The sequence below is a fragment of the Pieris napi genome, chromosome 20 (genome assembly GCF_905475465.1).
Source record: "Pieris napi chromosome 20, ilPieNapi1.2, whole genome shotgun sequence".
Lineage (NCBI taxonomy): Eukaryota > Metazoa > Arthropoda > Insecta > Lepidoptera > Pieridae > Pieris > Pieris napi.
Window position 1 is genome coordinate 1663135 of NC_062253.1, and position 13067 is coordinate 1676201.

The window sequence follows — 13067 nt, forward strand, 5'->3', positions numbered from 1 at the left end:
ATGGGCGGCGGTATCACTTTACATCAGATGAGCCTCTTGTCCGTTTGCCTCCTAGTACATAAAAAAACTCGTATAGACAATATGACTAATCTTTCTTTTTCTTAATATATCCCGTGTACAAGCTCACTACCTCTACATATAGATTTGTCGCAGAACGTGAAGATATTAGACGACTGAAATTATCAGGACATTAAAGTGACCTAAATACCTTGCTATATTTTATTAGGTTCAAAAATAGAGTGTCATCAAGCTATAATGTCAAATGTTAATAGCAGATACCAGAATTTATTAGGTCTAGGTATCACTTTTGACTTTAGTATGTCTAGATTTAGGATTCTCTATTCAACAATTTATCCTCTTCGCCATCGCTTACGAAATGAGCTCATTTGTGAAAAGACCAATGTGAGCTATGTAGGGCTGTCGCATCATCTAAATGACCCTTGGGTAGAATGCCTAGCGAACCCCGAGGGCCCATATTAAGGGCATGTGAAGGGCTGAGGTGTTTTTAGTGGGTGGGGTCTCGCTACCCCTCTGAATAGCAGAGGGTTTTGAGTGTAGACCCAGCCCCACAGTCCCCGCGTCAAGCTCGACATCCTTGATGCGGGCCTGCGTAAGCGCATTTTCACCTCGTATTAAAAAAAAAAAAAAAAATCATCTAAATGACGGTGGTAAGGCCACATAGCGGGCATTTAGAACCGATGGATCCGTAGGCTGCTTGAATGGAGACCTTGGCAGAATAAAAGACCGCGCGGCCGCCCTTCGACTAGGTGGACTGACGACATCGTCAAAGAAGTTGGCTCCCAATGGATGCAGAGATTCCAGAGCGGGTACTGGAGGAAAATGGAGGAGGCCTACGTCCAGAAATGGACCAAAAAAGAGGCTGGTAAACTATTCACTCGGCTCAGAGATTTCGTAAAAAAAATTGTTTTGCCCCGCAGAATTGATGAACAATAAAACATGATATACCTTAAAAGTAAATAAAGCGAATATTTTTAGTATTACAAGTTTAATAATTTGGTCCACTATAGATCCAATTTCCAACCATTATTATTGAAAAGTTTCACTACAATCCATTCAGTTTTTACGTTAAAGAGTAACAAAAATCCATCAATACTTACAAACTTTCGCGTTTATAATATTAGTAGGATTGACCCTAGGTTTCGTTGATGTCGCAAACGCCTTGCCAAATTACGTGAATTTACTCGATGTAGCTAGTTTAGTATAAAAACGTCAGTATAATGCATTTTCATTAGGAACAAAATCATTCTAAGAAACAAGAGCGAACAATAATTGTATAATTGTCTTCAATATTGAAGTAAAAAGAACTCTTTATCCAACTTATAAAGTACTCAAGAAATATTTTTTTACTTAGCCATTTATTCACGCTGATAAGTGGAATGCCGTGTCTAAGAGACATCTTTAATCTGACAATTTTTTCTCTGTGTAATTGAAAATTTAATATATAAAATTCTCCTGTCACAGTGTTCGTTCCCATACTCCTCCGAATCGGCTCGACCGATTCTTATGATTTTTTTTATGCTTGTTCAGTAAGTCTTAGAAACGGCTACTATAATTCAAACCCCTAAGTGATAAGGAGTGTCCATCTCAAAAAATTACTTTTTCTGTTTTAGAAAGATTTATTTTTTTATTTTTTTATGATACAGCATACAAAAATACATACTTAATTTTCATTTATATTTTTATAATAGTAGATACTTATTTTTATTAAATTAAAAAAAATGTTTCCTAGAAGTAATATACATGGCAAAACAAACGTTTGCCGGGTCAGCTAGTACATATGATATAATAATTTCTATCCTGTTTAATAAGTTAATTAGTTGCCTCTGTTGCCATGGTTACGATTATTCACGAGAAAAAACTAGTGTGGGAACTGACACGGTGATAAGAAAAATCTTTTCTCGTACTAATGTTAGTTCGAATTAATATTTAGTGCAAACAAACAAATGAACAGCGTCGTCGCCTTAGCGACTATAATACATGTTGGATGCTATTTATAACTTTAATTAAATAAAAATTGGCTCCGCAGAGTTACTACATTTCAGTTAATCTAATATATAAAATTCTCGTGTCACAATGTTCGTTCCCATACTCCTCCGAAACGGCTCAACCGATTTTTATGATTTTTTAATGCATATTCAGTAATTATGAGAATTGGCTACTATCTATCTTTCAAACCCCTAAGTGATAAGGTGTATCCACCCCAGAATTTTATTTATATTTTTTAGACAATTTTTACATACAACCCCGATCAGCCCCTGTTTTTTATTATAGTAGATAGTTATTTTTATTGAACTAAAAAAATGTTTCCTATAAATAATATACATAGCAAAACAAACGTTGGCCGGGTCAGCTATTATCTATATAAATAATAAGATCTGTGACGTTTTCACAACAACTAACACTACGAAGTTTCTATTAAGGGGAAAACATTGTCTTATGGTATTTGTTCCATATATTGTTACTACTGACATTCAAAACCAAAGAAGCGTGAAACAATATTTAATTAATATTTGGGCTCCGCCATCTGAGCAAAGTAAATTACGGATTATATGCAGACGCACAATACTTTTGCAATCTTAAGTATTGAAATTTCAAACTCGTTTTGTATTCAGGTTTTTCTGAGCTAAAATATACAAAGGAAGTCTAAATTAACAAAATAAATCTCTTTAATACTAACATTATATAGCTGAAAAGTTTGTCTGGTTTCTTTAATCTCAGGAGCTTTTTGTTTAGACAGTACTACAGACTACATGGGATTTATAACATGACGTTAGTTTCAATGATAAATGTTGCAATAACAAAAAATTTAATTACCATTACGCTGCGTCATATGTAAAAATGACGAATGACGGAATTCTTCCTCGTAAAAAAATCTAAAAATATTTATTACAAGTATTTTTTGACAAATTTATATTGGATTTCAATGTGTGTTAAATTAAATATATTTTGTTTACTTACTTTATTAGGTTATTTGCCGAGTACCTTATTAATTTTATGCATATTTAATTTTCATTTGAAAGTATAACATATTGCGATAGAATACCAAAGTTTTGATTCTATAATGCTTAGTAATAAATTAATTAAGTCAAAGTTAATCCTGTCCTCTTTACTTAATGGTTAAAGAAATTTATTTCTCATTACAAAACATATTGTATTTTATTTACATGAGATACTTAATATGTCTATTCGAACGAGATACACGTCGCTATCAGCCGTCTCAATTTTAGTCTCCTAGGCTCATTTTGATGTGTCTTTAATGCCCTTTTGAATTGGTTAAACGCGCTAATATTACGCATTTTAGAAGGCCAACACTGCCCTTTTTTGTTAAAGACAATATATTAATTGAATAGCTATGTTACTCATAAGTTTTTAAGATATTAAATTAATTGCGTTGTAAATTGTCGAGAATTTTCTCTTGAAATTTTAAAGCCACGAACAATATTGAAGTTTACGACGTATAGCAGGAAAAGTAATCTCGAACCAATAAGATATATGTCAAAACGTCACTTCTATTATGAAAGTCGTGTGCTAGAAACGGGTTGTCAAGTATAGTATAAATGTTTTTTTTTTAAATATTTGCCAATTTTGTCTATACTAATATTATAAAGAGGAAAGATTTAATTTTTTGTTTGTTTGAAAAAACTCCGAAACTACTGGACCGATTTCAAAAATTCTTTCACCGTTGGCAAGCTACACTATTCCCGAGTGACATCACGATCTTTTCCTTTACCGAGCGAATGTTAAATGCGCACATAGAAAGATTGTACAATGTCCATTGATGCACAGCCGGGGATCGAACCCCGAAAGAATCGGCCAACACTGCTCATTATCGTTATATAGTATTAATATATATTTGTATGCCGATAGTTTTGTAATAATATCATATTTGAATAAATAATATAGAGACTACAAGTACTATCAAGAGATTGCTACGATAAAAATACATTTTTATTACGTTGCGCAGAGTTTATTACGTATGTACAAGTATGCAAGTTGCAAAAACCATAACGAATACTACAAATAAACATCACCGTATACGTATGTTATCCTGAATCTTCCAGAAATTTTTTAAGAAAAGTTAAGAGAATATTTTATTACTATATTAAAAACATTTTTTTTAAATCGCTCTCCGATGCCTTATAGATCGTCCTGTATTATGAACCCAAGCTGTGTATCAGGTAATTGATTTATTTTATTTATATCTATACAATAATGTAGTTTATAAAAAGCAAGATTTATTATCATTTAATTAGGAAAAACTGTATTAAAACCAATAGGTTTTAGAACACCAATACATACTGTATACTTTAATTTGTTTAAAGTTTAGTTTTTTATTTTTATATATATTAAATATAAAGTATACAATACATGTAAATTATAATCGTGTTTATATATTTTTGGACTTTTTATTTAATAACATAAATGTTAAGTTTTAAATTTAACTGTAAACCTTATATTTAATTCCAGAAATCGTGTATTTTTATATATGCCCTGCCATATACGAGACTACAGCTCGTCATTAGCACTTACGTGCAGGTATGTTGCCGGCTTTTAGGGAGAAGTATGCTCTTTTTTTAATTACCTCCTAAGAAAGAACTCAACTGGCCAGACTTTTTCAACCGCTTTGAATTTTTTTTACTAAATTAAGTTTAGTAGATAATTAACAATCACAGTAATTATACAATGCACGGAAGGATAATCCACTATCGAGTTCCGGATTCTATTCCAACCTATCAAAGGCTCAAAGCAACAAAGAGAATCAATGATCGATGGTAAAAGCCTGCACAATTGGTCATCTCTATGTATTTAAGTCAAGTATTCATTAATTATAGTCAAAGCAGGCGTGTCTAGTTTTTATAACATCTAACATATTAAATTAAAATTACATATTGACGTAATCACTAGAATCATTATATGTTCCTCCAAACCAAAAGGCCGGCATCGCACTCGCCATTGAGTGTCCATGGGCGTCCCTTAACATCAGATGAGCCTGCCTGCAGCTGTTCTTTAATTGCCTAATACATCCGTAATAACTGAATATTAATACTTCAGTTATTACGGATTAACCTGGTATTAACCAGGCGGTATAATGATTTATATACTATTTTTAACGTAAAAATAGTTAGCAATAAGCCTGTGCGATTTACTTTTAAATAGCTATCACAGTCCTAGAAAATAAAAGCAGAAATTAATTCTGAAGGAGTAAAAGAGTTAATACGTACTTTAACCGTAAACTTTAGTGTTTTCTTGAGATTCAAATTCAATACTTTTCGACGTTTTTGACGCCTATTTATTTATTTTTACAATGTAATTTAACATTACACTTAATTTAAATAAAACACATTTAATGGATACATCGTTTGGAAAATAATAATCACCGAAAAATTATACAGAATGGAATTTTATTATCTGAAATTTTTTATTTTTATTTTCAACAAGTCGTACTTAAAATTTGTTTTTATTATTACTAATACATTAAGAATATTTGAATTAAAAACACAGAACCACGATATTTTTTTTTACAATTTAAATATTAATAATATTATTTAAATTTTTTGTATGAGAAACTATCCGACAAAAAAGTTTAATCTTGCATTTATAATTCCTTCTAGAAATATAAATAACTTACCTCTTTCTTTAAAACAATAATCACAGTCCACTATAACACACTAAACACAAGAATTCACAATCTTATAACATTAATTGTTCGAAAATTATTTCCAACGCGTAAACTCTTAATCGCGGACCTGAGTCAGGCATGCACCACCATCTGTGGAGCGTTTAGAACTGTTTTCCCGCGTACAATTGCGCCAAAACACCCACAGACTATAAAGGCGGTCACAGATAAGTATGCGCATTAAACTTTAACTGTAGTCTGCGGGAAGAGTGTTTAATTATCGTTTTTGTTATGTTGTCAATACTGTACGTAATTTAAGTGATATTTAAGTTAGTATTCATCTATACGTACGTTTATGAACCTAAAATTCACTGTTCGTGTATAATAAAGTCTTTGAAAAAAATATAATAATTTAAAGATTTAATACAAACAAGGATATCATACTTCTTCCTCTTCTAGATTCCTGGTCTCTTAAAACTTTAATAGACGATGACATATAATATTGGTGTCGAGAAAATCTATCATACTGTTATGATACCATTTAAAATATAAATTAATGGAAAGGAACTTCGTTCCATCCGGGTGTCCCTTGACCCCTCTCAAGTTTTTTTTTTACACCTTGGGTTAGATTATTCAAGTTTTAGTAAACATCCCTAATTTTTTTGAATATGAAACATAGCTTATGTCACTTGGGAATAGTGTAGCTTGCCAACGGTGAACTAATTTTTGAAATCGGTCCAGTAGTTTCGGAGCCTTTTCATTTCAAACAAACAAAAAATCAAACCTTTCCGCTTTATAATATTAGTATAGATATAGACAATGGGGTATCCATTTAATGGGTATGAAGCAATCAGTGAATATTTTCATAACAAGCAACATTAGCTGGGTAAACAGAACCCTTTTCGGCCTGAAATTCAATGCATAGCATATTACACTTTGTGAAATGTTTTCTCTCCTATCACAACTTACAAAATAATATTAGCAAGAATATTATACTTAAGTTTTTTTTTATTCTGACGACGAGTTCTTATATCCCCCTTTTTTTGGAGGTGATAAATGTATATTTAATACATAAATAAAATTACAAGAACTTAAAGGGAAAATTCTGGTTGTTGAAGGGTTACAAAATAGTTTCCGACCCATTCTCAGACCTACCGAATGTACACAAAAATTTTGTGTGTATTCGGTGGCGGAGAGTTTATTGCCAGTTCTTCTCGTCCGTTCTACGCAGTTGATTTGAGAACTGGCAGTACATGTAAAATTAGAAGCATTTAATATTGGTCCAAGATCCCAGGGCCGCCAGACATCACGTATTTTCTGACGGATGAAATGTGGACGGTTGGGTAGTGTAAGTATGTACTATGATCGTATGCCTACCTGCTAGCTTGGTCAAACGGCCACTTTCCAGGTATCAGGTAATTAAGGTACACAAAAACATTACTTACTTCACGTAAATTCTCATGGCTGATTTTTATATATGTTTTCGAGTGTATAGTTAAAAATAAATTGTCAATACTCACAGACACTTTCCGTCGGCCATATTGCTTAACAGACGCTTTAAGGGTCTCAAAATAATTAGTCAACTTCACGTAAATTCTGACGCTCCATTTTTATATATGTTCATCCGACAACTATTTTAAAAGCTTTGACAAGAAGACAGACCGATCCAAGGGGCCAATCATCCCCTAAACTAAATTTTAATATCTCTATGAGTGAGAGAGCATTATCTACGCGCATGAGACTGAGTGAGACCGACTGCGCTGTTAAAGCCATGAAAATTACTTGAAAAATTATTAATATTCAAAAAGGGCAAGCAAAAGCCTTTTAATATTTTGAAGAAAAATGAAGAGTACCAACAAAGCATTTCACCGTTTTGGTACGTTGGATTTTGTTGGTGATGTAGATGAAGAAGAACGTGTATTCAACATAATACAAAAATTTATCTGTGATGTTTACAATTTTCCTGGAATAATTGATGTAGATGCTGCCAGACTACAGTTGTTTATCATTTACATACATGGTATCTGATATAAATGAAGAATTCAATCGAAAGAATTTAAGAAACTTCGATGCCAGTAACTTACCACCTTGTAAAAGTGAGCTTTGGCAACAGTTTCGACGGGCTAGCTTTGGAACAATGCAAGTATGAAGATGATAAATATTTTCAACCCCGAAAACAATGGCTGGACACTACAAGATGGTAAATATGATTTTCATTGGTTCGATGGAGATCAATTACTGGGTTTTGTCAGTGAGTCGCTGGAAGAACAATCAGGTAAATTATTTTCGTTTCTCATATTATTTGTATCTTTTTAGTTTTTTCAGACCTTCATTGTTTAACTTGTTTTTTACAGAGGAAGAAAATAAGGATAATGCTGATGATGACGATCACGATTTAGATATTCAATTTCAAGATTGATATTTGATGATGATGATAACGAAGATTAAAAGCCACTGTTAAGAAATATTGAAGAATTAATATTTTTCCACTTTGTTTCCAAATTTCCAATAAATAATTAATTAAAAAAATTGCTGCTATTTAAATATAAGTGGTATTTTTAAAAAATATTTTTTAGTTCTAATTAATAAATTGAAAAAAAAAAAAAAATGTCGGCTAACTTTAGTATTATTTATTATGTGTCAATTTTTTTATTATTTTTGTTGCTATAATTTACTTGTCAACAAAAGTTCTAAAAATTATAAAATATCTGTTCAAGTAATTTTCATGGCTTTAACAGCGCAGTCGGTCTCACTCAGTCTCATGCGCGTAGATAATGCTCTCTCACTCATAGAGATATTAAAATTTAGTTTAGGGGATGATTGGCCCCTTGGATCGGTCTGTCTTCTTGTCAAAGCTTTTAAAATAGTTGTCGGATGAACATATATAAAAATGGAGCGTCAGAATTTACGTGAAGTTGACTAATTATTTTGAGACCATTAAAGCGTCTGTTAAGCAATATGGCCGACGGAAAGTGTCTGGGAGTATTGACAATTTATTTTTAACTATACACTCGAAAACATATATAAAAATCAGCCATGAGAATTTACGTGAAGTAAGTAATGTTTTTGTGTACCTTGATTACCTGATACCTGGAAATTGGCCGTTTGACCAAGCTAGCAGGTAGGCATACGATCATAGTACATACTAACACTACCCAATCGTCCACATTTCATCCGTCAGAAAATACGTGACGTCTGGCGGCCCTGGGATCTTGCTCTATATGTATTTCTTAATTGACGTTCATAAGTTCACATTGTGTTACGAAAATTAATAAATGATATTTGATTTGATTTGTAAAAGCAAGCGTAAATAAATAATGCGCACGAGTAGGGTTTACGTCCAGATACAATTTTCTAAACAAATTGTGATGGCGAGCCCAAAAAACTTTGGATTTTAAATTGATGACAACACATTAAAATTTTAAAAGATTTTACTAAAATTCTTATCTGTTAGTGCACTTTTGAGATGCAAATTGCCGAGTAAGTTCAAAACATGATTCTTTAAGGTGGAATTAAAGTGGTCAGTAATTAAAAACATGTGTCTAAGCGTCTAAATCGTTCAAAAAACACCATTATTTACAAAAAAATTTTATAAACAAAAATGAAACAAATAGGTTCCAACCACAGTGTGGGGTAGTTTTATGGAAAGCCTTTTCAATATGCCAAAGGTTGCTTTTGGGACCTCAAGGGAGCCAAAGACGTATAGAATAACGTGATTTTAATACGATACTGTATGATTTATCATATTTTAGTTTGATAGGTACATGAAATACGCGTTAATATTTTTCCTTTTTTGTCGAACATTGATTGATATGTCTATATATGATAAAGTTATGTGTCGATAACATAACTCGTATTAAGTTCGATTCCCAACGAAAAAATATTAGGTCCCTTTTTTCTCGGTCTACTTCCCTGCTAGAGATATATTTTCTTGTATTGGCATTTGACAGTGTATTTTGTTGATTTGGCATAGTGGCTCAGCGTGCGACTCTCATCCCTGAGGTCGTACGTTCTATGTGCTGTTTGAAAACAGAGAGTAAAATTTTATAAATTACTAGTGGACCCGACAGACGTTGTCCTGCATGATATTTCAAGCGATTAGTAAAGCAAAGTATGAAAGTACATTCCCAGATCCCCTTGAACACACACAAAAAATTTCATCAAAATCGGTCCATTTGTTTGAGAGAAGTTCAGTGACATACACACTCACAGAAGAATTATATATATATAAAGATAAGATTTACATAAATATATAAAAATAAATAAAATGTAAGCCTTTTATATATAGTCTCCGCTGAAAACTTCCAACAAAGTTTAGGAACAATTTTGTCTATAAGTTTTGCAACGAACAAGTTTCAGCTTAGATTAGTACTTAGTTCTTAAACTTTCATCACTTAATATAAAATATGCTTGCTTTATAAAGGTAATAATCGTGTAATTGAAGGACTGTGTTGTGAATAATGAGCCCACATACCATCTGTACAGCTTGCTAGTGGACTGTGAAATGTGTGTTTAAAATTTATATGTATTGAATGTCAGGAGTATCTGAATAGTATATGTAATGTATGTATGAGCAACACTAGATGACTAAATATATGAGAGGGTGAGACGTAAGAACCTAACAACCCTACGGATCCCTAAGCCCTACAGACGTACCCTAACACATAAATAGTGAATATATACTGTGAGGTGTGGAGGAATGACGTCAGACGAAGACAATCCACAACTTGCCTTAAGGCCGATTTATATTATCTTAGTGTTTAGGAGAGTGCTTTAGTACAACTTGAAAGGCAATGTTCTTTAGCGTAGCGTTTACTAAAGCAAGTAGCGTTTACATGTTTCAACTAAAGTACTATCCTAAAGCACTCTCCTAAACACTAAGATAATGTAAATCGGCCTTTAATTCCAGTATGGAATCGCTAATACTACACGCTCAGGGATTCAAGTGTCATGGCGTAATGCGAAACCCACTCTTATCTGAGGGCGCGAAACCGGTTCACCACCTCTCTACATCCCTAGCTAATTCAGCTGATGTTTCCCTCTTGCCACATCTGGTAATCGTTTTGGTGTCCCATGGCAAGTCACCGTCTGCCAATTTTTATTTTTACCAAAATGATAGTAAAGAGGTATACGCCATAGTTCCCAATAGTCGCGAATCCCAGTCCCAATAGAACAAATTGTAAATTTTCCATATTCTTGTAATAATTACTACATCGGCCGTGGATTTCCTAGCGTTGTATCTTATGTAGAATTATTAAAAGATGTATTTATATAATAATACAGTTCTTATTTACTATTGATTACTATTTATGTTTCACTATGCATATTTCAATATGCTATACATCCTCTATTTCCCGTCAATGTTCTCTGTTTTTGGTTTGGTCCACGGCCACTTCCGGTGAATCCACGAGATCATTCGTGCACCTTCGCCGTGGTTTGCCAACGCTTTTTTGGGCCCGTTCCAGGCCAAGATACAAACAGAATTGGATACACAAAATTTAATTAATAATACATTATTTAATACGTCTTAACGTTTCTTTTATCTACACTAATATTATAAAGAGGAAAGCTTTGTTTGTTTATTTGTTTGTTTGTTTGATTGTAATGAATAGGCTCATAAACTACTGGACCGATTTTAAAAATTCTTTCACCATTCGAAAGCTACATTATCCACGAGTAATATAGGCTATATTTAATTTTGAACAAAAATAGGGTTCCGTAAGATATTAGGGTTTTTCGGACACAAGGTGTAAAAAATCAACAAAAAAGTTTCTTATTTTGCGTACCCTGCCTAAACTATTAAAGATAGAACCATAAAATGTTCTAAGTAATTATAGATCTTATAAATATCTACAAAAAAGTCCGCGACACACTGTACCTATCTATGTCGAGTTAGGCACAATAACCATAAATGATATAATGACATGGCAAAACGGCGTTTGCCGGATCAGCTAGTTATTAATAATTCAGAGTTAGTTAATGTAGTGGCGTGGTTTGAATCATAATACTAATAAGTGATTGTGCCAGGCACAAAATACAGTAATAATATTGTAACCGTTTTGTCATTGTTCATATCAATTAAGTCGGAACGTGATTCTCATTCATTTCTATGTATTACCTAATTCTTTCGGAATTCGATAAGCAAACATTGATGAGGTCAACTGAGTACCAATTACCAAGTAAGAAAATGATTGAGGAAAATTTCTTCAAAATAAATATTAAAATATTTTGTAACTAATTTATTTAACATTGAACAATTTTTAATTAATACACCATATAGCAGTACTGGCCTAGTAGCTTCAGCGTGCGACTCTCAATCCTGAGGTCATAGGTTCGATCCCCGGCTATGCGCCAATGGACTTTCTATGTACGCATTTAACATTCGCTCGAACGGTGAAGGAAAATATTATATTGAGCTTCTTTTTATATTTTAGTTATACAATCTACAATAGCTGCATTAAGGGTAAAAGATATAGATAGTAAATAGCGCGGTTCCGTGGGAGTCTTATCTTTTGAATTAATGTAGTCTATATCTAATTTAGAAGGTTCCAGCTGTCCAAAACGTCATCGTAATAAGTTAAACGACTTTAAACGCACCGTCTGGAACTTAACATTCGCACTTCTAAAGGCGTCAATGATTTTGTATGAAAATTGTTTAGAAAATACAGCGAGAAATAACAAAAGCATAAAAACACTTTTGTAACTTTGAAGAGCGAAATAATGTTTGTTATAGGTCGGGGGATTTTTCCTTGAAAGCCTTTTAGAATCGTTTGATGTGATATAACTATATAATACTTGTCTTTGAAATTTATATTTTACATTGTAAGGATTGATTAGTTGACTTATTATTTTAAAGTCAGCAGTGTTGTTCTAGTCGTAAACCGATTTACAAACCTGAGGTTGGGTATTTAAAACTCAGCTGTGTACGTTTATTCGATTTGTTAATGTTGCTAGATCTAAAAATTAATGAAATTTCATTGGTCGATAATAATAGTGACTCCAGAGTATTATTATTATTAAAAGTAAATTATCAACATTAAATCTCTGAAATTAATGTTAAAAATAAAATTATGTCGCCCGTTCAGTAGCTAAACGAGTACTCGTAATGTCACAAAACTTTTTTATCACAAATCACTAATATAGTATAAAACAAAGTTGCTTTCTCTGTCCCTATATCCCTATGTATGCTTAAATCTTTAAAACTACGCAACGGATTTTGATGCGATTGTTTTTAATAGATAGAGTGATTGAAGAGGAAGGTTTATATGTATAATAACATCGATTTAATAGTAAAGAAATACTGTTATTTTTGAGGTTTCTAATGTGATGTCGTAAATCATTACATTTTTTCCGCTTACATTGCATTGCTGAACCCTACGAGATTTCTCAAATTATCCAAATTTAACGCATGCGGGCCACGGGCAGTAAT

At 32.6% G+C, this 13067-nt stretch overlaps 1 protein-coding gene across 1 annotated transcript in view; it reads right to left on the reverse strand.

Annotated features, from left to right (window-relative positions):
* Nucleotides 1–5788, reverse strand: part of LOC125059915 (orexin/Hypocretin receptor type 1-like) — a 92645-nt gene extending 86857 nt beyond the window's left edge. Inside the window, exon 1 of the mRNA XM_047664613.1 lies at nucleotides 5651–5788. The gene's annotated coding sequence lies outside the window, so the exon portion shown is untranslated. The remainder of the gene's footprint in view (nucleotides 1–5650) is intronic.
* Between the last annotated feature and the right edge of the window lie 7279 nt (nucleotides 5789–13067).